Raw genomic sequence first — 24279 nt, 5'->3', positions numbered from 1 at the left:
CGGGTCAGGCAAAGTGAAATTCAGCGTTTCATTTTAATGGCGGGGAAATGTGGATTTTATGGGGGTTTTTGTGGGAGAAGTTTGTTGTTAATCACAGAAAACAGGCGCGCCTTGCTGATGATACTGAAGGATGGAGGGGAGGAAATACAGCTCCCGCTGTTTAGAGTCCAAAACACAGAACACTTCCTTTTTAGAAAGTTAAGGGGCAGCCGTTTTAAGACCGTAACATTTCTTCAGCGGAGCCGAGGCTCGAACCCCCGTTGCTCGCTCCTCCTGCGGGTCTGGTCCCCAGCTCCTGCCCTTGCAACAACGGGGCTGGGCTTCCCGGGCAGCGGAGCTTGCGAGGAGCCGCTCCGTGCCAAGGGCAGGCGGTGGGCATCGGCCCTGCCGGCGCGTCACTCGGCTAATGGGCATGTGCAGACACGTCGCACATGCTCATTCGGACCAGCTCCGGAGTCGGGACATGTGCAGAAGCAAAGAGGGCTCCCTGGGCAGGTTCTGCTCTGGCTGCTCCGGGGGCTTTTCCTGCGGCTGCCCAGCCGCTCACGGGCTCTATAAATAGTTTCCCGCCCCAAAATGCTCCGGCCGCTACAGCGGCTGGCTAAGAGGCGGGCGCTGCCTCCCTCGCCCGGGGCGTAGGGAGCCCGGAGGGACCCAGGCGGAGTGCGGTAAGGGGGACGCGGGGGCGGGAGCGTTGTCTCTGGGTGGGGCTGGCAGCGCGGGGCGCCTCGCTCCTTGCCCCCTGCCCGGGGGTAAATACAGGGCAGCAGCTGGAGCGCGGCGCTGCCGAGTTGCCCGAGGCGGCGGAGGGCTCGGGAGCAGGGGAAGCTGCCGGCTGGGTTCGGGGCTTGTTTACTGCAGCGGAGTCCTGGGGGTGCTCGGGGCTCAGAGCCGCGCTAATGAGCCCCGTCCCTCACCCGCCGCCCACCCCCGCGCGGATCGCCGCAGAGCCTCGCGCCGCTTGCCCCTGGCTCCCTTCCCCGGGCCAGGAGCTGCCTCCCGCCCCGTGCCTGCCCCCAGGCACCGGGGACCCGCCTTGCTCCCAGCCCCCAGGCCGGCCGGGGCGGGCAGCCTGCTGGCTCTGGCCCGGAGGCGCAGCCTTTCGGGAAGCGCTTGAGCTGGGCTGCTCGTCCAAAGTTTGCGCGCCGGGGGAAAGGTCCCTGCCTGCCTGTCACAGCACCACGCCGCCGAGCCGTGTCTGGCGGAGCCGCGGAAGGAGGCGGGCTGGCCTGGCCAGGCTGCGAGTCGGGGACTTCCTTGTGAAAGGAGCGAGCGAGCGAAACCGCGCCTGTCTTACTGCGGTGACACTGAAGCTGAATTCTTGCCTATTTCTGTTTTCCAGACCTGTCTGTCTAACCCTTGGATAAGCTCCCTGCATTCTGAAGCAGCTCCCGTTCTTCCCAGCCGTCTCCATAGACTGTGTGCCCTTTTATTGCCACCCTTTTCTGATTTTCCTTTCCTTGTGCTCTACCTTCTGGACTGCTGCCGTTGGGGTATTTTTGGAGGGGCGGCTGGATGGAGCATGGTTGGACTGTCTATTCCAGGGGTAGGCAACTTATGGCACAGGTGCCAAAGGCGGCGGGAGAGCTGATTTTTCAGTGGCACTCACGCTGCCCAGGTTCTGGCCACCATTCCTGGGGGCTCTGCATTTTAATTTAATTTTAAATGAAGCTTTTTAAACATTTTAAAAACCTTATTTACTTTACATACAACAATAGTTTAGTTCTATATTAAAGACTTATAGAAAGAGACCTTCTAAAAACGTTAAAATATATTACGGGCACGTGAAACTTTAAATTAGAGTGAATAAATGAAGATTCGACACACCGCTTGTGAAAGGTTGCCGACCTCTGGTCTATTTTGTTAGTAAGCTGTGGGGCCAAATGCTGCCCTTCCTTAAACGCCATAATTCTGCCCTACCCTAAGTAGATGTGTTCCAGCTAACATCAAAATGCCTGTTCCTGCCCCTGTAAGTCCCATGCAGCCAGATCAAACTGGAGGAATTGGGGGAGGCCGGGACACATTAAGCTCCTTCCGTTTGTGACACCAAACTAAGATGCTGTCTCTGTAGATTGTGCAGATCTAAGAAAAAAAGAGGGATGCCCATCTTATGAAGTGCTTTGATCAGTAGTTAAATGGTATATGCTGGTATTTTAAATTGTCTAATTAGGCTTCAGAGTTAATACCCCATGGAGATTGATGGAGCAATTCACCTTTCTGAGCTATTTTTTCAGGCTTGCTTGCTTTATTTATTTGTAGACTCAAGCAGAAATCACTAAATCAGTTTACGTTCTCTTCAGAATCTGAAGTGTGTTGTGTGTTTTGTCTTTTGTTTCTGCATTTGTCATTTGTGTACAACCAATTGAGCCAAGGTTGGAGCAGAATTTGGCCCTGTGACTTTGGGTAAGAGAGGTTCAGATTTCCAAAGCATGAAACTTCTTGTTATCCCTTTTTTTAATTTTTAAATGTTGCTTGAGAAGGGGGAATACATTTGGCTAGAGCCAGGCATACAGGAGTGATGTGCAAGATTCTCCCATGATGCTCTGCCAACTTGCCTCTCTCCTGACCTCCTGCCCCCCCTTGCCATATCTTTCCTCGGCAGAGTCTGAAGGTTTTGGAGATCAGACATTCACCAGGGAGCCAAAGTGACCATCAGACTCCTTTCAGGTGTTGCCTAGATAGGTGATTTTTGTGTGTGGTTGTTTGTTTTTTTTCATCTTCTCTAGAAATGGAAGGCTATTGCTGAGCTGAGGCAAACAACAGCCTGCAGGCCTGCCCCAGGCGACAGCCTTGTTAAGCATAGCATATACCATGGCTTATAGTAGAAAGACACAAGCAGATTCTCTGTGCTGTTAATACACGTGGGGAAGGTGTATGAAAAGTGGGAAAACATGGTTGTTCTAATGTGCTCCCACCTGTCTGGCCAGTGGGAACACATGAGAAGAGAGCAGGAACAGAAAGACTGAGAGGGTCAGAGGAAAGCTACACAGGAAAAATAACTTTTTTTTTTTTTTACAGAAAACCCTCCAGCAGAAGCCTGGTAGGTATGTGCTTTCCTTGTAGGATGGTTAGCTATTTTTGACAGTCTCTGTGGTTATTCTTCTTCCATTCTTTCTGTCTCCAGCTGCTGCTGTTTTTTTTTTATCCTGCCAGTACTTTGGGTATATCTACAGTACAGTGGTACTGATGCAGCTACACTGCTATAGTCCTGTAGTGTAGACACTTCCTACAGGAAGGAAAGGGGTTGGTCTGTCACTGTAGTAAATCCACCCCCTCGAGAGGTGGTAGCTAGGTTGACAGAAGAACTATTCCATCTACCTAGCAGTGCCTATACCGGGGCTTAGGTTAGCTTAACTACATCTCTCAGGGGTGTGAATTTTTCACATCCCTCAGCATGTAGACAGATCAACCTACATTTTAGATGTAAGCCAGGCTTTTGTCTCTTCCCCACTTCTCTCTGCTGCTGCTTTTCTGCTCCATGTTATCTTCTTCCCATGGAGTTCATTGGGATATTGGCCCTTAATGTGTGTCTGTCTCTTGCATAGGTCCTTGAGTTACAACTTAAATCACTATGTTGTCCAGTCTCTCTTCCAAAATCAGTAAAAATGAATGTACTAGGAATATTATGTGACACACACTAAAGCAACCTGTTTGGCTGTCTTCTCTTCAGAGTGGAAACTCTCTGGGGCAGGGTCTGTATGAAACATAGAATAGTTAGTTTAGCACAGTGAGGGGCCTCATTCTTGGATTCAGTTGGCAACTAACCACAACCATAATAAATGGTCATACCTCAGTTATTCCTTTTCAGATGCACACACTCTGTATAGCTAACTTGAAACTAAAGGTGGCGAGAACCAACAGTTCTGCAGCTTTTTGTTGTTTGTTTTGCAAATCTTTTCGTAATGCTCTGGATACAGCGTAACATTTTCGTTCAGTATTTACCATCCCATCTGCCTTGAAATGGGAATTACAAGCACTTAAGTTATCTTGGTGCACTCCAGTATTTCTTTAATAACTTGAATGTCCTCTACTGAAATGTAACTTTCTACAGTAACACACCACTCATTGAATGGCAGCAGATATCCTTATGTCTCCTGTAGGAATGAAACTCCAAGGGACTATTCTTCCTTTTTCACCCCTAAAGTACTCACACCAGGATCCCATAGCTGCATCTGGATTCTGGACTCTAGCCCTCTTACTTACACAGTTGCTTCTGCGCTTAGTGTAGACCCAAAGAAAATCTGAACTGTATTGGAAGCAAGCCATTACCTCTGGCAGACTGTGCTCTTCCATTCCCCCCAGCCCCTGCAGCCTCACGTAAGACAAAAATAAGACCCTAAATGTAAGATACCAGAGGGGCTAATGACAGGTGGGTGCTATCCTAGCCTCTTTGTGAAGGCTGCTCATTAAAAGACGGTGTAGTAGGACTGCCGGCAAGACTGAATCTCCATGAGACGAAACTTAAAAGGGAAATGACCTGGCTGAGTCACTCCCATGTTTGCCCAGGCGCTCTGACCGACCTCACCGAGGTCAGCTAAAAGAACACCCTGGAGTACAGCGACAATGGCTACCAGTCATACTGCACTGTCTGCTGCCAAAAGGCAATGAGCTGCTGCTGTGTAGCAATGCAGTACCACGTCTGCCAGCACCCAGGAGACATGCGGTGATGGTGAGCTGAGTGGGCTCCATGCTTGCTGTGGTATGGCGTCTGCACAGGTAACCCAGGAAAAAAGGCATGAAACGATTTCCTGCCGTTGCTTTCATGGAGGGAGGAAGGAAAGGGGGAGCCTGAGGATATGTACCCAGAACCACCTGCAAAAATGTTTTTGCCCCATCAGGCATTGGGATTTCTACCTAGAATTCCAATGGGCAGCGGAGACTGCGGGAACTGTGGGATAGCTACCCACAGTGCAACGCTCCGGAAGTCGATGGTTGCCTCAGTACTGTGGATGCACTCCGCCAACTAAATGCACTTAGAGCATTTGTGTGGGGACACACACAATCAACTGTATAAAAACACTTTCTACAAAACTGACTTCTATAAATTCGACCTAATTTCGTAGTGTAGACAGCCTCAGCCTGCAACATCCCTTCTTTATTGTCCCTTACCATTATCTCACTGAAATTCTTACATCTACCACGTTGTTTCTCTGTTTGTAAAAATTGCCATGCTTTCTTGGAAGCAGAAAAGACTGTACCTTTTGGCTGGTGGTATAGTAGCAACACAGAAACAATAATCCATAAGTCTCCCCAAGGAACAGAGCTCTTCCTTAAAGGCACATACACTATCTCCAGTTACATCATAGTGGTGCCCTTGCATTACAACTCAAAAATCACTTCAGTCTTGACTAAATTGAATATCTGGACCTTTGAGTTACTGTTTGGAAACAATGAGAAAAGATATTGCGCCTCCTCCCCCCCCCAAAAAAAAGGGGGGGTGGGGGGAGAAAACTTGTCTAAAGAATTTGTGAAATGGGCAACACATGTATCCAAAGCCTAACAATGAGCTGCTGTGAAATGGTGTAAAACTTCCATTCTGATTAAAAGTGGGTGTTCTCACTGATTTCTCTTCTTCTTCTTGATAACTTGACACCTCAGGACTAATTTAGACACTTTCTCCTTTGTGACTTCATTCCTGCATGTGGTGTAGTTTTAACTTTTTAAGCACTGGATCTGGTGTAATATGTATTGTAAAGGGGGAGTGTGATTGTGTCTTGGTTCACAACTGCTCAATAAGTCTCCGTACGTTTGAGAGAAATTTCAAATAAGCATTGCTGTTATAAGTTGCAAACAAGTCTCCTATTTTGGGTAGGATAGCTTTTATACTTGGCAATATTAAAGGGAAAATACTAGAACTGGCTTTAAATAATAGGTCTTGAAGATATACATCGTATTGCATCAAGCGCATATCAAAGTGTTCACATTCTTCTATTTGATGTTTCTTCTTTCAAAGAGGATCATGAATCATCTGTCAGTTAATCAGCCATGCAAGTTGCTAACTTATACTAGTTATCAAATAGCCCAGGGAAATGCATTATAAAAAACCTAATTTAACGAAGTTGTCTAGGACGCTGCTTTGTAGGGCACATATTGTTGAACAAAAATAATGAAATATTGATGGATTTTTGCAGTAGCCATTCCTCTTGCAATATCAGTTTGATGCTCTGAGCTGTAACATTGACACTGTGTAGATTAAGGCTGAACATGAGATACAGTTTGGCCACTAGCATGCGGCATGATAGATACAGCATACGAAATCTGCAGAACTATTTCAAGAAAGCAGCAATAAATATATTTTTTTCTGTGTGGAATTATTAGCAAAGTGCTGGATAGTTCTTGCATGTTTTCTACATCTAGATACTTTTTTTCCAAGAAAACATACAATGAAATCAGTGTCTGGACCACAGTACTCCAGTGTTAGGGGTTGGATAATTAAATAATAGAGATGGTCTCCGCAGCATTTAAAGCTAGAAGAATAAAAACCGACTGCTGTTGAGTCTTAAGATTTGAACCTTTAAAGGATGCTACAGAGCATTCGACATGGGGGTTTTGCAAGATGAGGAGACTAAAGACCCATGCCTATAACAGAATGACATACAAAGGCCTGAAAGAGCTGCTCTCTCCAGGCCCAATCCAACTGCCATGGAAGGCTGCCTGCCACTGACTTGGAGGGTGTCAAAATTATATCTGGTAATATCGACCTCCTCTCTTGTGGGTGCAGGTTAAACCAAATCTGAGAGAGTAATGAAGTTGAGAGTAGTAGAAAGTTTGCCTAGCTCTAGTAGGAGATAAATTGGAAACACATCAAATAGCTTGACCTGCCTGTTTTATAAAGTGGATTATTAACACTGTGTCAAGTTATGATGCCTGTCTAGGATGTATTTCAGCATTTGGTTCTAATTACAGATAACTAAAATTTGGATTTAAAACTCCTAATTTTGTAGCTAAATTACCTTCCTGAGATAAACTCAAAGATTCCTTTGGCTTATTAAGATGTTTATACAAGACTTGCCTTCTTGAATCTTTCCATAGCGTGTATACACTATCCTGCTCCTCTTAGGGCTTGTGTCCTTTGAAGACTACCCACCCTCCACACCATTATTACATCGTTTTATTTTTGTTTAGTGCAAACTTTAACATGCATCTAACCATAGAGAAAATACAGGATGTTCTCTGTACTGTGGAAAAGAAAAGAGGCTAAACAAATAGCCAATTGCATACTAGACCTAGGTGCCTTTCTTAGCATTTTTTCTTCTGGCTTCAAATGTCTTGTTGCACATGCCACTATACGTACATTTTCTGAAGGGGTGGGGCGGGGGTCTCTCTCCTTTCAAATATTTTTGATGAACTTAATGGTGATTAAAGGTGTGAGATTGAGATCACCCTGGAATGCGAAGTACTCTGACAGCTGTATAGGTACAATGTAGGAGCAGCAGAGCAGACTTCTCCACTAATATTCTTCAGCCTTGACCTGGAGGGGAGAACTTCTAGTCTTGAGAGGGGAGTAAAACTTATGTGCCCATTCAATCTTTGGCCTCTCTTTGCTGAGACTGCTATTAGGGACCTAGCTGCCATGTGGAAAGGTGACCACTAGGAACTGGACTGGTGGTAGACACTGTACAGATTCCTAGAAAGACCATCCCTACCTCCAAATAGTTTAGACTCCTAAACAGAGAAGCCTTCCAAAGAGATTGGGGGGGGGAGGGAATACAGAAGCACCGAGAGGTGAGGTGATTTTCCTAAGGTAATACAGCAAGTTTTGTGACAAAACTGGGAATGCAACCTAGATCTCTCGACTCCCAGGCTAGTGGATTATTCACTAAACTACACTGCTTCTCAACATAAGGCTATCGCCTCCCACTGCTCAACTTTATAAATCAGTGAACAGCAGGGGTTAGTCCACTTTATTGATCTTATATTGGTTACTCATCTGTCATGCTCTATTATTATGTTTTAATGTTTTTAAAAGTCATCCACAGAATCAGTTTAAAACTTGCATTTTAAAAAATAAAATGTTTAGAAGTAAACAGAGCAGCATATGCAAGGGAGCCTTTTGGGAATTAAGCCTGCAGAGTTAACTGTGTCTCTGTTTCGAATTCCAAATGCTCTGAACAAGGGCCCATTCAGCTCTTTGGTTATAAGTTATGCTGAATTGTATCAAGAAGAGAGAAAGTGAATCATAGAGAGAAGCTTCAACTTAGTGTTTAATTCTGTTGCTTTTATTTCAGTAGCTCATTTTTTGGGTGATGAGGCAGGATTCTACTTTCTTTCCTGTTTCATTGGCAAAATTATTTGCCTAGAACGTAACTTGTGCAGGTCATCTGCTAATTGCTAGCATCTGTGAAACTCTACTAGGTTATATAAGCATAGCTAAAAAGTCAGTAAAACCTTGCATCGTTCAGATTTGTCCATTTTATACTCCATAATAAGAGCTTGACTTTGTGACTAACTCGCAACGGATAGCAAAATCTTAAGAGGGCAGAGGTATGAACTGAAAGCTGTGAAATCCTTTAAGTCACAGAAATGATATAATAATGTGTCATTTTATTGTCAATACAAGTGTTATAAAGATCAGACAAAGTATTGTGGTGCTATATTGTAAGGAGAGTTGTGTGTCAAGAGTTACTCTAGCAGCTGAGTCTGCCAGATAAATAAAGCTGAATTGTCCCTTAGCCAGACTGCAATGTTAGTGATAAACCAAAAGGCTTGTGCTCTAAAATGTATCGCAGATTAGACACTCTCAGTGACAGAGCAAGCTGAACTATTCAATCTTTTCTAAAAGATGAGCCCTCAAATGGGACACATGTACAGTAGAAATAGTTGACTAGAGAAATATCCCTCCATGTGAGAGATCGTCCAGGGCTCACTGATCCAAGTTGGTTAAAGTCCCAATGTTTATAATGCTCAATATGTCTGAGACTTCTGTTTACCAACATCAGCCACTAATTACTGATACCTAAGGGAACAGTACTTGTATCCGATGAAGTGGGTTTTAGCCCACGAAAGGTTACGCCCAAATAAAGTCTTTAAGGTGCCACTGGACTCCTTGTTGTTTTTGTGGGTATAGACTAACACGGCTACCCCCTGATACTAAGGGAACACAGTCAACTTGAAATCTAATGAGTCAAAATTTTAGTTGTAGATCATGTCCTCTCAGTCTCCCTGCTGACTTGTGTTATACAATCACATTTTCCAGCTTTGTGGTGTTTCCCCTTTGCTGGCTAACAGACCCTCACAGACAGAGGAGACCATGGAAATGACTGCATACAAAGTGCAGTCAAATGTGCAAAACAACCAGAAAAATATTTTGTTTTTTGTAACAGTTCTCTTAAGTGTTTAATTGTAGCAATTGAAGGGGAAAGGGATTTCAAAGAAATGTGACTTCAGTTGGGTGTCCATTTTTAAACCAAAGGTCCTGCACTAATAGCTTAGAACTGTGTGCTCTGGCTTCACACTCGGACTACTAAAAGGAAAGGAGGACTTGTGGCACCTTAGAGACTAACCAATTTATTTGAGCATGAGCTTTCGGGTATTTTTTCATGCTTTGTGTGTATAAAAAGATCTTCTACACTTTCCACAGTATGCATCTGATGAAGTGAGCTGTAGCTCACGAAAGCTTATGCTCAGATAAATTGGTTAGTCTCTAAGGTGCCACAATTACTCCTTTTCTTTTTGCGAATACAGACTAACACGGCTGCTACTCTGAAACTCAGACTACTAAATCTTTAAGCCCTATAAAGCCAGCAGATCCAGCCACCTGAGATTTTCCCTGCCTAGGAGAATCCCCTGGGTAGCACAGAGCCTTTGTAGTGGCTCCTACACTACTGCCCTCTATTCATTGATGAAGGGTGTCCCGCTTGGGGCAAGGGGCCATGGCTGGGACATTCCTAGACCCTGGCAATCCCCAGCTCCTAGAATGGCCTTCTAGAGCCATGGAAGATGGATGTAAATTACAGCAGCTTTTTGCCCCCTTCTGGTCTTGTACTGAGTGAAATGTGCGTGAGCTGAAGAGCTGAGCCAGGGCCTTGGCATCCATAACCTGTTTTCAGCTGAATTCAAGATGATACTTTTTCAGCTCCCATTAGCGCAGAGAACAGTTCATTCAAATCAATAGATGTGTGGCTTCTGATGAGAACTTCCCATGAGTGCAGGAAGATCCTTCCTTTTTGTAGGTAACCCAACCTGAAATCTAGCAGGTTTCATATCTGGTGTCTGCTTTCTTTAATACTTGAGAGAGGTGGGAGAAGAGAATGACCCTCTCTCCTTCCTCCTTTTGCTTAAAAAAAAGACTCAACCCCCAAAAGCTAGTAGTAGTCTGTTGTGAAAATGTATTTTCTGACCAAATTTACTGGACTGATCAGCATTTGATCTGTATGGACAAGGTCAACAATTAAATATTTAGCTCTTGTCTCTTTCAAATCACTTTACAAACATTAACTAATCCTCCCAACTTGAGCACTGTGACCACTATCATTTTGGCATCCTGATAGCCACATTGCACAAGCAACATTAATGCTGGTATTTCCTTACTTTTCTGAGTGCTTGACTTTGTGACCTGAATGTTCTTCTAATGTAGTTGTTTGGATCTAATTTCCTACAGTGTTTGCCTTTTAAAAAAAAGAGAAAACCTGAAAAACATCATGTGGAACATTCTGATTCACCTTTAGATCCACCAACTTCTGCCACTTGAGTTAACAGGGTAACTGATAACAATAGTAGGTTATCATCCTCTTTATGGGTAGCCACTAGAGGGAGACAATACAGGCTACATTTTTTTCTCAGTGGGTTTCACAGAGAGTTGCTGACAGCAGATGAATGGTGGGACTCGGGAATCCTGAGCTCTATTCATGCTTCTGAGAGGGGAGTATATCTAGTGATTTATTGTCCCACTTCACCCTCCCCGACTCCGCTCCATGTCCCCCTTTCTCCCAGTCCACCTCCTCACCCTTCTCCATTCTAGCTGCCTCCTCCTGTTCCACACTGCTTGGGTACCATCCAAGGGGGAGCTTTGAGGCATGGGAGAGACAGTCTTCCTTCTCTCAGTCCCTGTGTGTGACACCATAGTGACCCATGGCAATTGCAGGGGAAAGTGTCTCTCAGTCCCTGCAGTCCTGGGCTGGAGTATGTTCAATGCAGACTGAATCTTCAGCTACCAAACTCTATCAAGTCTCTCCTGAGCATAATTTGGGCTGATTTGCACAGGGACAGCAAAAGCACATCCCTGACATTAGGGTGGCTTCTCCCTGCCAAATTTCAAGCCGTTGTTCCAAAGCATGGAAGCGCGAGAATCTCTCAGTGAAATGATAGTAAGAGTATTTTAACGTGGGCGAAACAATGTATTTTTTTCAGAACTAGGTCAAGAAAATGGCTGAACCACTTTGGATGAACTATTCCTTTTTAAAAAAATCGTCCTGAGGCAGTCACCCAGCATGGAAAATTTCAACACAAATAATAGTTTGGCCCAGTTATAAGCAACTGAAAACAGGGTCTTATAATGGGAAGCGTCAGGCAACCTTAACCATGGGCATCGCTACCTGTACTACCTATTACAAAACCTTTAAAATGACCTCGAACCACAGAGTGGGGAAAATAGCTAGTCTATAACTCCATGTTCTTATTGCTGTTACACTCATGCTCCTTCTGTTTCTTACACTCACTTGTTACAATCTAATTTAAGACTAGATACAACCTCTGTGGGACAGAGGCTGTGTTTGTACAATAGGGCTCTGATCAAGAAGCACCGGAAGCTCCCTAAAATCGGGGGTCCACCAGTGCCTGGACTGTGGACCTGCACCCCACTCTGCCCCTTCTCCCCCGAGGCCCCACCTGCACTCATCACACCCCATACCGTTTGTTTCCCCTCAGGCCCTGCTCGCTTCTCTCTGCCCTACGCCCCCCCGATTGCACACCCTTAAGGCAAGGGGGAAGTCCGTCCCCCCCACTTCTTCTGACACCCCTGCTCTGATCCTAATTGTGAGCTATGGCAATTCAAATAGTAACACCCTAGTGAGGTAGGTTATAAAAGTATTCCTGTTCTGATCTTACACATAGTGAAATCAAGGGAGAGGTGAGGGGAAGCACCCCAAGGCCTCAGAGAGTGTGCACATCAGAACCTGGTCTAGAAGTCTGTAGCTTCTAATACTTGCTCAGAACACCTAAGACCCTTACTGTTTGGCCTCAGAGTGTTAATATATTTGCTAAAACAACATGCAGCTGTGCCAAACAATTGCTCAAATTGTATCTAACACCATAAAGCTACAAAGGAAAACAGACCGCTCCCAGCATTTTGCTTCTCTAAGAAGAAGCCACAAACCACATTGCAATGGCCACCCTGAGGACCCTGCTTCTGTGTTCTCAAATCAAAGCTCGGTGTTTGTTCTAAACAGGTGACTCTGGGTAGGGTGGAAAATAAAGGAGTTATTTTTGTTTTATAGCAAAACTCATTTTAGAAGTTCTTTGGATGGGCTGGGCTGGCATTCTAGTGGCATCACAACATATTATCTTGTGGAGAGTCAAGTTCTGAGTCATTTTTCATTTGGGGGAGCATGTCAGGTCTCCAGGAGCAGCATGGATGCTCTCTGAAGTGAGCGGATTTAGCCCTCCTTTGCTAAAAGTGGGACTGTAACTCAAGTGAAGAAAATGAAGGGGCTCTTTGAGGTTTCAAGAAGGGTTTGGAGGAACCCCTAAAAGAGGTAATTTGATTGAAACGGTGAGTGTAATTTTTTTAATTTTCTCTCTTTCGAATTCCCCAGTATGGTGCACTTCAAAGTGAAGAATATAAGGCCACATGCTTCCTTGTACCCCCGAGACACCTAAAGTAGATAAAATGGGGTCAGAGCAATAACTAGAAGTGTCCTGGTTAATAGGTAGAGCCCACCTACCACTCCCAATCAGAACCCTGCATAGTCAGGCCCTCTGAGATTTGGCATGGTCTCTCTTTCGTTAGCATGTCCTGAATGTGAGTGTCTGTATATTCTGACTAAAGTGAAGAGGAAGACAAACTACCCCACTGTTATGGGGAACTAGAATGTGAAGTGTTCCATGACTGACAAACAGCACAAGATGACTGGAAAAGTTCCTTTTTTATTTATCTAAAATGAGAAATTGCATGGTAGAACATCTGCGCTCTCACAAGTGCATTGCAGGGTAAAAAGCTGTTGATGCATGTCCGTGTGAAGGCATGTTAGAGCCCAGACTATAATATTGTAGGCAATTCACAATATCTTGATGATAAATTCTCCTCTTAGGAGAGGCAATGGTGATTTGAATTGCTTACAGTTGGATTGGTGCAAGACAACGCCATTCTTAAACTGAAACGACTTGGTTTTTGGCTAAGATCTCCCTTCAGTGCTGATTCCCAGAAGTTTGTGTTGCTAAGGGATTCTGTATGGCATAATGCCAGCTATAAAATTAGAGGAATTTTGTTGTTGAAAGCATAGTTGTACAGGGGGTACTATTTGCTTTGGGAGCATCAGACACAAATAGGCAGTCAAGAATCTTCAAAACTAGTATTCGCAATGGCAATTGATTTTAAAAATACTTCTACATGGGACTTTTGCTTAATTGGGAGAATAACTTTGGACAATTACTAAACGCATCAAAGAGTTAATGTAAATCTAAGTTATTAACATATCAGAAGTAAGCTTGGCAGAATTCAGTTTTATTTCTTTTCTGTGGATTCAGCTGTTAATATTGATGATTTTTATCAATTCTAATAATTTTTTTCAGTTTTCCAGCCAGGGCTGCCTACTACTCTCTGTAGCGCCAGGGGCACTGGATCTTTGCAAGCTCAAAGTATGGGGAAGGCTGTGGTCCTGGTGGGGTAGAGCAGAGACCCCTGGCCAGGACTGGAAGGAGGACAAACTGCTGGACATGGGGGAGGCCATTCTTCTGCTGAATGGTTCCTGCCAGGGGACAGCTTGTGAGTGAGTGGGGCCATGGCAGCAGCACTGCAAAGGGCTCCCTGCGTGGCCCCAGAGCCGGGATACTGTATCCTTGTGGGCGTGGGCTACACTCAAGGACTGCTATGAATGGATATTGTTTTCACATATTTCTGTATGTCCAGTGAAATCAAAATTGACTGATGATTGCCAACTTAAATTGAATGTGCCAAGCCTATATGTAACCCGGTAGCTATAAACATACTGTCTAACAGCTGGTTTAGCACAGTCCTCTGCTGGTAATAACAGGGAAATGGATGAAGTAACATTCTAATCTCCTGTAGCACGTGGTAATGCTTGGAGGCATGCCCACAATACTGACAGCATACCTGCCAGTCAGTCCAAAGAGCACCGTACCTATGCCTCTTATGCCTTAAGGAATCTGACCCTTAGAAAACTCAAACAATGAGGGAGAGAGGGTTGGCATAGAAAGAACCTCCATAAAAACTGTGAGTCTTGCACCTCAGTGCCTTTCCCACTCCCGGGGCACCCTACCTTGTAAAGGAGAGGGGATGTTTAGCACTATCCCTTGGCTGATACTCTATTCTCTATGCTCTAGGTTTACAAGTATAGTACAGCCCTGAGGGAAGTAATCTTAGTTAAGATGAGTTTTGGAAATTGGATTATAGTATATTTTTACTCTATAAGTAATAACCTAACAGAAATCTTCAGACAGCCTACTTTCAAAATATACAGTGATAAGGGTCCTCACTGCCCCAAGATAACATTGTTCGAGCATATATCCATCTGCTCAAGCACAAATTCAATATTTCCTTTCTCCACTGAGGACCTAACCGTCTACTGTTTATTTTTTCTTCTTTGAATAATCAGATGCTTACTGTCTTTTACACTTAGCTGCATTATTCCACGGAACTCCTGCTGACTTGACATTGGTGCCAGATTGCTTGAAGCCAGAACACCAGATGAGTGCCTTATATTTCACTCTTAGGCTGCATTTTAAGGGGCTCCTCCTGCTTGCCAAATTCAGTATGGAGCCCAGTCTATCCAACCCACTACAGCCCCTGTCTAGTGTTGGTAACTCTTTCCTTCTATTTATGTAATGGATAAAATTCCACACACTTCTCTGTTAAGATAGAGAGGTGGTCCCCTAAAACTTTTTCAGGTTTAATTCACTAAAAAATTGGTTGAAGGGGGGGGATTTGGAGCCAAGCACTGATAATGGGCAGTGAGCCTTTTGCTTCTAGATTAGCAGTTTGAATCTCAGCCAGGTTAATTGTAACTGAACATCATTGCCATATAATGTCTTTTGGATGGTCTACGTGAAATGAAACACAAGGTGGGTGAGCTCATATCTCTTGTTGGACCAACTTCTGTTTTGGTGAGAGAATGAGTGAGTTGTCTCACATCTATTTCCAGTGGGACAGGTGCCCGCGTCAGAAGAGATGCTAGCTAGCTTTCATGTTGAAAGGCATGAGGTGGTCAACGACTGAATCCGCATAAGTCTAAACTGCTCCCTCAGCCAAAGCAAACGTCCATTTCAGGACAGGGCATGTGCACACTGGGCATGGTGATCTGAGGAAATTTACATGCATGCAGCCAGTGCTACATCCCTAGGGCTTAAGTGGGATTTCAGTGATGCATAGGCCTTGAGCCTGCCCTCTGTATGTGCCCTCTCTGAATAAAATGGATCACATCAGTCTCCAAGGCTAATTAATAGCAATCATTTTTTAAAAGCTAGTGGAAACCGACTGTGATCTTGCATTCCTCACTCAGCCAAAGCTTCTATTCATGTGAAATTGCTAGCAGTTTTACATAAGAAAGGAGCAGAGGATGCTATCCGTAACTCATCAGAGGTGCAAGTCACTATTTTGTTAGCAGACGGTCACACTGAGATACACACGCTGCAATCTGAGGTGCGATATGAAGCTCAGGTAGACATATCCACAGCTATTAGGAGAGATACACAGGTGTGGGTTTTCGCGCAGGCTGTACAAGCATGCCAGGGACCCTGGGTACCTACTCACATTTTGTCGAAGCCTGCACTGCCGCATATACACTACAATTTTTAGCCATGCTAGTTTGGGTGTGTCTACAGTGTAGATGTCCTCTCTGGTTCCGACTGGTGATAGCACAAGTGGGAATTTGTGTGTGTGTGTGACTCACCCCGGGTCCAAATTCAGGCGGGGTTCAGATAGAAACAAATTCATATGGCAGTGTCCTTCTCTTCCTCGACCACTGTTGTCATCTTCTTTCTTCTCTTGAGGGGCACTCCAACCCTGTGAACCAGGTTGCAACACCCGGAGTGGGCAGCTAGGCCCATCCCAGTGGCAGAGAAGCTGCTGCTGTGGGGTAAGCTTGCTCTCCACTTTTCCCTTTGCCCCAGGCCTGAGACCCACCTAGAACCTTCTTGTGCCCCACTAGAGGGTCACAGTCCTTTTTTTTTTTTTTTTTTGGGAAACACTGCGCTAGATGATCAGTAATATCCCTTCTGGCCTTAAAATCTTTGCCTCTGTGAAAGTTACATTAGCGCACAAATTCTAAGGGCATGTATGGGGGAGAATGTATATAACTTTGTTAATACATATTTTTAAAGTAAAAAAACTGGACTAAAATTAATATAAAATATTTTGTGATTCAAGAATTTGGAAAAGAGAACTATGTTAATCTGTTCTAGCTGAATGGTGGGTCTCATCTAAGGTCAATGGGAGTTCTGATTTTGTAAAGAATGCTGCATCCAAGTATGCAAGCTACAGAAACTCTTGAGATCACATCATATGGTTTCTGGTATGAATAATCTTTAGAACTCATGATGTCTGCTAATAAGGAATTGCTGCTGCTGTACTAAACTTCTTCCTTTTACCATCACCATCACCACAATCTAAAGGCAATGTAGCAGAAGGATAAGTAGCTAGCAAACATGCCACTAGCAACCCAATATTCTAGAAAAATGTTGGAGGGATTCCACTCTAATGCTTCCCAGAAGGTGAGTGTGGCACAAATTCTGATTTCACTTCCAAGGGTTTTATACTAGTCTGTACAATGAAGTCAATGTAGTTAGACCCCTGATTTGCATTGGAATAAAGGAGAGAAGTGTATGGCCCTATATTTGTCTGTAGTAAAAGTGGCCAATTTTTGGGTGGGGGGGGAAATGACGAAAAATAACCAGAACTATTTTTTTTTTAAATGCTGCTGGGTCACTAACTCCCAGTCTTTTGGATCATATCTTAGGGCATGGCTACACTGGAAGCAGCAGCGCTTTGAAGTGCGAGTGTGGTTGCGCACGAGCACTGGGAGAGAGGTCTCCCAGCGCTCCTGGTAATCCACCTCCATGAGGGCATTAGCTCTAAGTGCTGGGAGCCTGGCTCCCAGCACTCGGAGCCTGTTTACACTAGCGCTTTAAAGCACTCTGACTTGCTGCACTCAGGGGGGTGATTTTTCACCCCCCCTGAGCCAGCAAGTTAGAGCGCTATAACATGTAAGTGTAGCCAAGCACTAACTCTCTATTCAGGTGTGGAGTACTGTCTATAGAAATGCTGCAGACTCAGAAATCAAATACTATGTGGATATGAACAGCCACCAATTCAGCTAATCATAATAGAAGTCCTTTGTCTGTCTGAGAATCATAGAATATCAGGGTTGGAAGGGACCCCAGAAGGTCATCTAGTCCAACCCCCTGCTCGAAGCAGGACCAATTCCCAGTTAAATCATCCCAGCCAGGGCTTTGTCAAGCCTGACCTTAAAAACCTCTAAGGAAGGAGATTCTACCACCTCCCTAGGTAACGCATTCCAGTGTTTCACCACCCTCTTAGTGAAAAAGTTTTTCCTAATATCCAATCTAAACCTCCCCCACTGCAACTTGAGACCATTACTCCTCGTTCTGTCATCTGCTACCATTGAGAACAGTCTAGAGCCATCCTCTTTGGAACCCCCTTTCAGGTAGTTGAAAGCAGCTATCAAATCCCCCCTCATTCTTCTCTTCTGCAGGCTAAACAATCCCAGCTCCCTCAGCCTCTCCTCATAACTCATGTGTTCCAGACCCCTAATCATTTTTGTTGCCCTTCGCTGGACTCTCTCCAATTTATCCACATCCTTCTTGTAGTGTGGGGCCCAAAACTGGACACAGTACTCCAGATGAGGCCTCACCAATGTCGAATAGAGGGGGACGATCACGTCCCTCGATATGCTCGCTATGCCCCTACTTATACATCCCAAAATGCCATTGGCCTTCTTGGCAACAAGGGCACACTGCTGACTCATATCCAGCTTCTCGTCCACTGTCACCCCTAGGTCCTTTTCCGCAGAACTGCTGCCGAGCCATTCGGTCCCTAGTCTGTAGCTGTGCATTGGGTTCTTCCGTCCTAAGTGCAGGACCCTGCACTTATCCTTATTGAACCTCATCAGATTTCTTTTGGCCCAATCCTCCAATTTGTCTAGGTCCTTCTGTATCCTATCCCTCCCCTCCAGCGTATCTACCACTCCTCCCAGTTTAGTATCATCCGCAAATTTGCTGAGAGTGCAATCCACACCATCCTCCAGATCATTTACGAAGATATTGAACAAAACCGGCCCCAGGACCGACCCTTGGGGCACTCCACTTGATACCGGCTGCCAACTAGACATGGAGCCATTGATCACAACCTGTTGAGCCCGACAATCTAGCCAGCTTTCTACCCACCTTATAGTGTATTCATCCAGCCCATACTTCCTTAACTTGCTGACAAGAATACTGTGGGAGACCATGTCAAAAGCTTTGCTAAAGTCAAGAAACAATACATCCACTGCTTTCCCTTCATCCACAGAACCAGTAATCTCATCATAAAAGGCAATTAGATTAGTCAGGCATGACCTTCCCTTGGTGAATCCATGCTGGCTGTTCCTGATCACTTTCCTCTCATGCAAGTGCTTCAGGATTGATTCTTTGAGGACCTGCTCCATGATTTTTCCAATTCTAATTCTTGATTTCTAATTCTTGAGATTAGACTAAAATTCTGAGTTATCTAATCCAACATAGGATTTCCACAGCTATCTAGATCTTTTGGCAGCAGTAGGTAATGTGATTACTGGATCATAATAACAAAAAAATGTACAGAACTTCTTCAGGAGTTTACTGATATTCATGATATTTCCTTTTTTTTCGAGCCAAACAAGTAGCATTTCCAGAGCACTATTTGTCAGTTTAGCAACTATTACTCACTTAAAGTATGTGGGAAAGCTTACAAGCTTCTCGATCTCTTCATGGTACCAAGCAAAGATTTAGCCATATGACTGGGCGTCCTGTAGCTAAAACAGTGGGCGGAAACTTGAAAACGTAGTCTCCTCTTTGCATATGCCTCTTAGCTGTTATAACTTTAGGTGCAAACCTCTAAAGAGCTTGACGTTTACGTTGGAAAAGCATTCAAAATTTGCTTATCTGAACCTTTTATGAGCTCTCCATATTAGGTTTTGATGCAAGACTCCTGGTTTCACAGAAATGGCATGAGAACAATGTCTTTTGTTTTTGTGATGTTTCAGTTCTTCCAAATGATATCAGCAGAGATGAGTGAAAACTTTCTTTCTAAAGGAAGTTACCTGAAAATTTTTGGCCCTCAAAGGTTCAGTTCAGGTTCTTTTTGACTCGGTTCACTCATCGTTCTACCATGTAAGGAATGGGAAAATGTGCTTATATTTGATATTTGTGAAGGAGCCTCTTGGGCATCCATTAAATATTTAAATCTCACTACAAACCATTGATGCCAACAGGACACCTAGCCCTATATCACACATGCTCTAGTTCACCCCAATACCAAACTCCCACTGTTTACTAATCTACAGCCCCCATCTGTGCTGATAATGAACAAGAGGAAATGGAAACAGCAGGGATTATAAACTATTGAAGTCCCAATTTCCATGCCTGAACATAACTCTCTCAGCATATATTGCCTATCATATGCCTGCTTTGAAGTTTGAACACCTCTCTATTAGTGTCCCAATTCTTGTGATATTGGAAGATTACTGTTGAATATTAAAACACAAAAACGTTAAGAGAACCTGTCCTTAAAATATCTGTGTATATGTTGGCCTTTGAGTGTTAAAGCAAAGCAGTATGTTAAGTTGTTAAGGTTGCTATTGAATTAAGAATGGAAGTAGGAGGTTATTTAGCCCCAATATGAAAATGCTGTCCTTTTAAGAACCTCCTCACAGGATCATTGTAAATATTTTTATATGGAAAAATGCTTTATTTTAAAAATGAAATAGCTTTTAAGATAGATCGACAAATGGCTTTGCAAGCATTTTAAACAATTTTCTGTCAGTAATTCTGACTTCAATCCCAAATTGCTTCAGACAAGAGGATGAAATGAATCATGTGGAAATAAGATATAACACTACTTACTATATTCTGAAGTTCCTCAGAAATATCTATGCACATATCTCTATATTGTTCTTTACTTAACGGTTAGCAGTTCCACATACTGTAGTGTTCCTGCATTCATTTATATCTTGCTTGTTAAAGTTCAGGACCAGTTATGGCTGTGATTGGAACATTAGAAATAGAAAATATTTCTCACAATATTTCACTAATCAGTGTGTATCCAGACTGTCATATTAGTTAAGTATATGTGAATTTCCACATAACAAATATGCCTGGTCCAGTTCTCTGAGGCGGGCACTAGATCTGGCATATTTACCACAAGTAAACTCTGGGGCTAAGTATTCCCCTTTTGTGCATATTGCATTGTCCAATATACTTGCAAGTGTTTTCGTAAACTAGTGGTGCACTTGTTTTCAAGTCAGAAACCTCAAACACTCTATGATTTTTCATTCCACACTCTCAACCCATCTGGGACAACAAACATTGGTATAACTTGTCACTATGGCCACGGGTATTAGCATCTTACAGTAGCATATCTGCTTGTGTTTGTTTATAATGGATGGTACACAGTACTGGTACCTATGCTAATAAGCTGCACGGTGACCTTTGGCTCAAAGGTTCAATCAGCCTCTTAAGTGTGCTGGTGTGGCAGAGCATCATAATATGACATTGCTACCACGGTTCTCATTGGTGTGTATCACAGTCCTCTGTGCTACATCCACGATTCACTCCTAATAAGGGTAGTCTCTTTTTCAATTGTAAGCTACTGTAGTATCAGTGAGGGAAATATCAGGACCAACTGTAAAAATCTGTCCTTTCCTGTAACTTACTGTCTTGTTACTGCATATACCACCCCTTCTTTGGTTATATGGGTGCGCACCAGGAGGAACTTAGTTATGTCCTGCCCTCAAAAGAGGAAGGGATGACTTTGTTTCACAGTGTACATAGGACACACCGCATTAGTTATAAATGATTAGCTCACCTCATAATGTGTTGGGTAACCATAGGGAATCCACTGCGAGGGACAGCAGTACTCCCAGATCTGCCAGAGTACAGCTTCCACATTGCTGGCGTGGAGGGACAATATGATGAGAGAGGAGAAACAAATAGTTTGTCTGTAGCAGATGGGCCTAATGGCCTTCAGATGCATGTTTCCTTCCATATTTTGGAGATGTGAGGATGGACCTGACAAACAACAGGATAGATCCTTAGGCTACAGTGGTGGCTCAAAGCACCCAGAAACCAGCAGATCCAGCTAGATGGGAAGTGTAGTAAATTCCCCTGATGGCACAGGAGTGGCATAGCTAGAGCTCCATCACCACCTCAGAACAGGGAGAGTAATGCTGGAGTGCTGCTGCACGCCGATCTGTGGCTGTGGCATGGCTCCTTAGGAACAACTGTGGCCAGGCATAATTGTAAAGCAGCTCTGAGGTTGCTGTAAGTCAGGGGAGGACAAACTTTTTGGCCTGAGGGACACACTGGGGTTCCAAAACTGTATGGAGGGCTGGGTAGGGAAGGCTGTGCCTCCCCAAGCAGCCTGGCCCCCGCCCCCTGTCTGCCCCCTCAGAACCTCCCATCCATCCAACCCCCACTGTTCCCTGCCCCCTGACTGCCCCGACTCCTATCCACACCCCCACCCCCTGACAGGCCCCCTGGGAATCCCATGCCCATCCAACCCCCCATCCCCTGACCGCCCCCGTCCCCTGACTGCCCCCTGGGACCTCCTGCCCCTTATCCAACCCCCCCGTTCTCTGCCCCCTTACTATGCCGCTCAGAGCAGCATGTCTGGCAGCCGTGCCACCCAGCCAGAACCAGCCACACCCCCATGCTGCCCGGCAGGAGCTCGCAGCCCCACTGCCCAGAGCGCTGGCGGCAGGGCATGCTGAGGCTGCGGGGAAGGGGGAATAGCGGGGGCGGGGCCAGGGGCTAGCCTCCCCGAGCGGGAGCTCAAGGGCCAGGCAGGACGGTCCCATGGGCCGGATGTGACCCGCGGGCCATCGTTTGCCCACCTCCGCTCTAAGTTATGCTGAGGACAACATGTTACCCAGAAGATGGGAGTACAGAGCTACGTATGCGGTCCCCTCTCCTACACCTGCCAGCTGCACCAAGCAGAGCTCTGGCACAACTGAGGATCGAGCTTTCTATCTCTAACGAGCAGTTCCCATGTTAAATGTGCCACTATAAATGGAGCCCTTTTTCATGTGATTAAAAAAAAAATCACCACTTGTCAGCAGTGACTGTTACTCTTGAAAAACTTCTAAAGGATCGGTTTAAGTTGAAGATGAGTACAATGGAGCAGTGTGTTGTGAACAAACATACAGCAAGTTCATGAACTTTTCAATTTCCCCTTACTCCTCTAGTGCTGAAGCATACAGAGCAGAATGTCTCTGCATGCTCACAGAGAAAGATTATTTTAAACGAAGGCATTTCATAGTGTGCTAAATCATCTTCCAATATAAGTAATACTGGGCCCTTTATTGGGGCCCAAATTTTCGATTGTGGGTGTAGCAAGGGCGTCTGCATGCGCATAGTACAACCACAGGAACTTGCAGGTGCATGCACAAACAGGCACTCGTGGACCCAAAATGGGAATCTCATGCGCAAGTACCCATTTTGCAGGCAGGTGCCTATTTTCCAGTCACACTTACACACACATTTTTGTGGGTGTAGTTGTGCCCTCTTCTTGAAAAATATAATTCTCTCCGCTTTCATGGAGGATTGTTTACATAACATCCAGGGGCCAAATTTTTTTAAGTTTTGAATTGGCATTGCTTTCCCAGTTAGAATGGATCTGTTTCTTTCTGAACTCCTCCTTTTATACCACAACAACTGATACCAGTTTTGGGCAATTTTCCTAGTGATAAGATCACAGGGTTAGGAGGCAAATCTGTTTCCCAGTCACTCACTTTACGACATGAGGCAAGTTGTCTGTACATAATTTTTTCCCATCAGTAAAATGGGTTTAATACTTGCCCATTTGAGGTAAAGTGTTTTGAAGTCTTCAGATGAAAGGCTTATTATGTAAGTATGTGGACATAGCACCCACCTCATGAGGACAGACCGTACAAAAGGAACTAGAAATGGCTTTTTGTGGAACTGGGGAGGGGTCGATCATCTCTTTTAGATGAATGATTCCTTCCACGTTTCAGAGCTCTTTGGGCAGCCAGAATATATCTATTAAGAAATTACACTACATTGTTGCCCCTTTTAGCCTGAGCAGTTAGCCAATATTTGGGACCTTGTCAGATTGCATCAATTTCTCCTGCTAACAGAAACAATGAGTCAGCTATTTCAGTTCTTGTTAATTTAGCCTCCCCCCCCCCAAAAAAAAAAATGCAAAAAGTGTGGTTTCCCTGAACATAGTAGAAACAAACAGGAAGCAGTTTCCTCATCCAGAAATCCAAGTCTGCCTTCTCTGCAAGTATTGTGCCCAAGCTCACGCTCTGGACTTCCTCCTAGGCCATGCTCCCATTGCTTCTCTCTCTGTTTGCACACTTTTTCTCCTTGCTTTCTGGTGTCTTTCGCATACATAGATACATGCAGCTGCAGAGCAGTGCCCTAGCCCCTGTATTTGCAGTGAGGCTCTAGGGAAACCCCTTAGTCCACATGGCTTAGTTTCTACTCAGGCCTTGCCATGCTGGAACTTGCCTTCAGTGGTGGCTTCTGTTGTTTCCGTTGTCACAAAAAAAAAAGACACATTTAATTATTCCTTTAGTTAAGCCTAAATGAAGGATGCTTAGGATACCTATCTTTTCTTACCAGGTCTGTGATTGATGGCCACTCTTAACACCTTCCAGCATAACAATATTTTGTTTCTCCTCTTTCCATGCCTTCTCTGCTCCTTTTGTGATGGCAGTTTTTGATACTCTTTCTCTCAAAAACATCTGTCTCTCCTTCCATGGTGCCACTTAGGACTGAAATGCTCTTTCAAATCCAATTCTTAGGTCTCTATCTTGACTTCAAATCACGACTGAAAACACACTTCAAAAACACTAACTACTGAGTAACCATGTAATCATATCCAGGACT

General features: G+C 44.5%; 1 protein-coding gene across 11 annotated transcripts in view; it reads left to right on the top strand.

Moving 5' to 3' along the window:
- Positions 1-422: 422 nt before the first annotated feature.
- WIPF1 (WAS/WASL interacting protein family member 1) overlaps positions 423-24279 on the top strand; it is a 100116-nt gene continuing 76259 nt past the window's right edge. For 4 of the 11 annotated variants that reach the window (XM_073305915.1, XM_073305907.1, XM_073305910.1 and 1 more), the window contains exon 1: positions 423-668. The gene's annotated coding sequence lies outside the window, so the exon portion shown is untranslated. Of the gene's footprint in view, positions 669-1342; positions 1547-3018; positions 3041-24279 lie in introns of all 11 variants that reach the window. The other 7 variants (XM_073305913.1, XM_073305912.1, XM_073305909.1 and 4 more) reach the window with 4 other exon arrangements.

Source organism: Lepidochelys kempii, chromosome 11, assembly GCF_965140265.1.
Source record: "Lepidochelys kempii isolate rLepKem1 chromosome 11, rLepKem1.hap2, whole genome shotgun sequence".
Lineage (NCBI taxonomy): Eukaryota > Metazoa > Chordata > Testudines > Cheloniidae > Lepidochelys > Lepidochelys kempii.
This window is presented reverse-complemented; position numbering and strand designations above follow the sequence as displayed.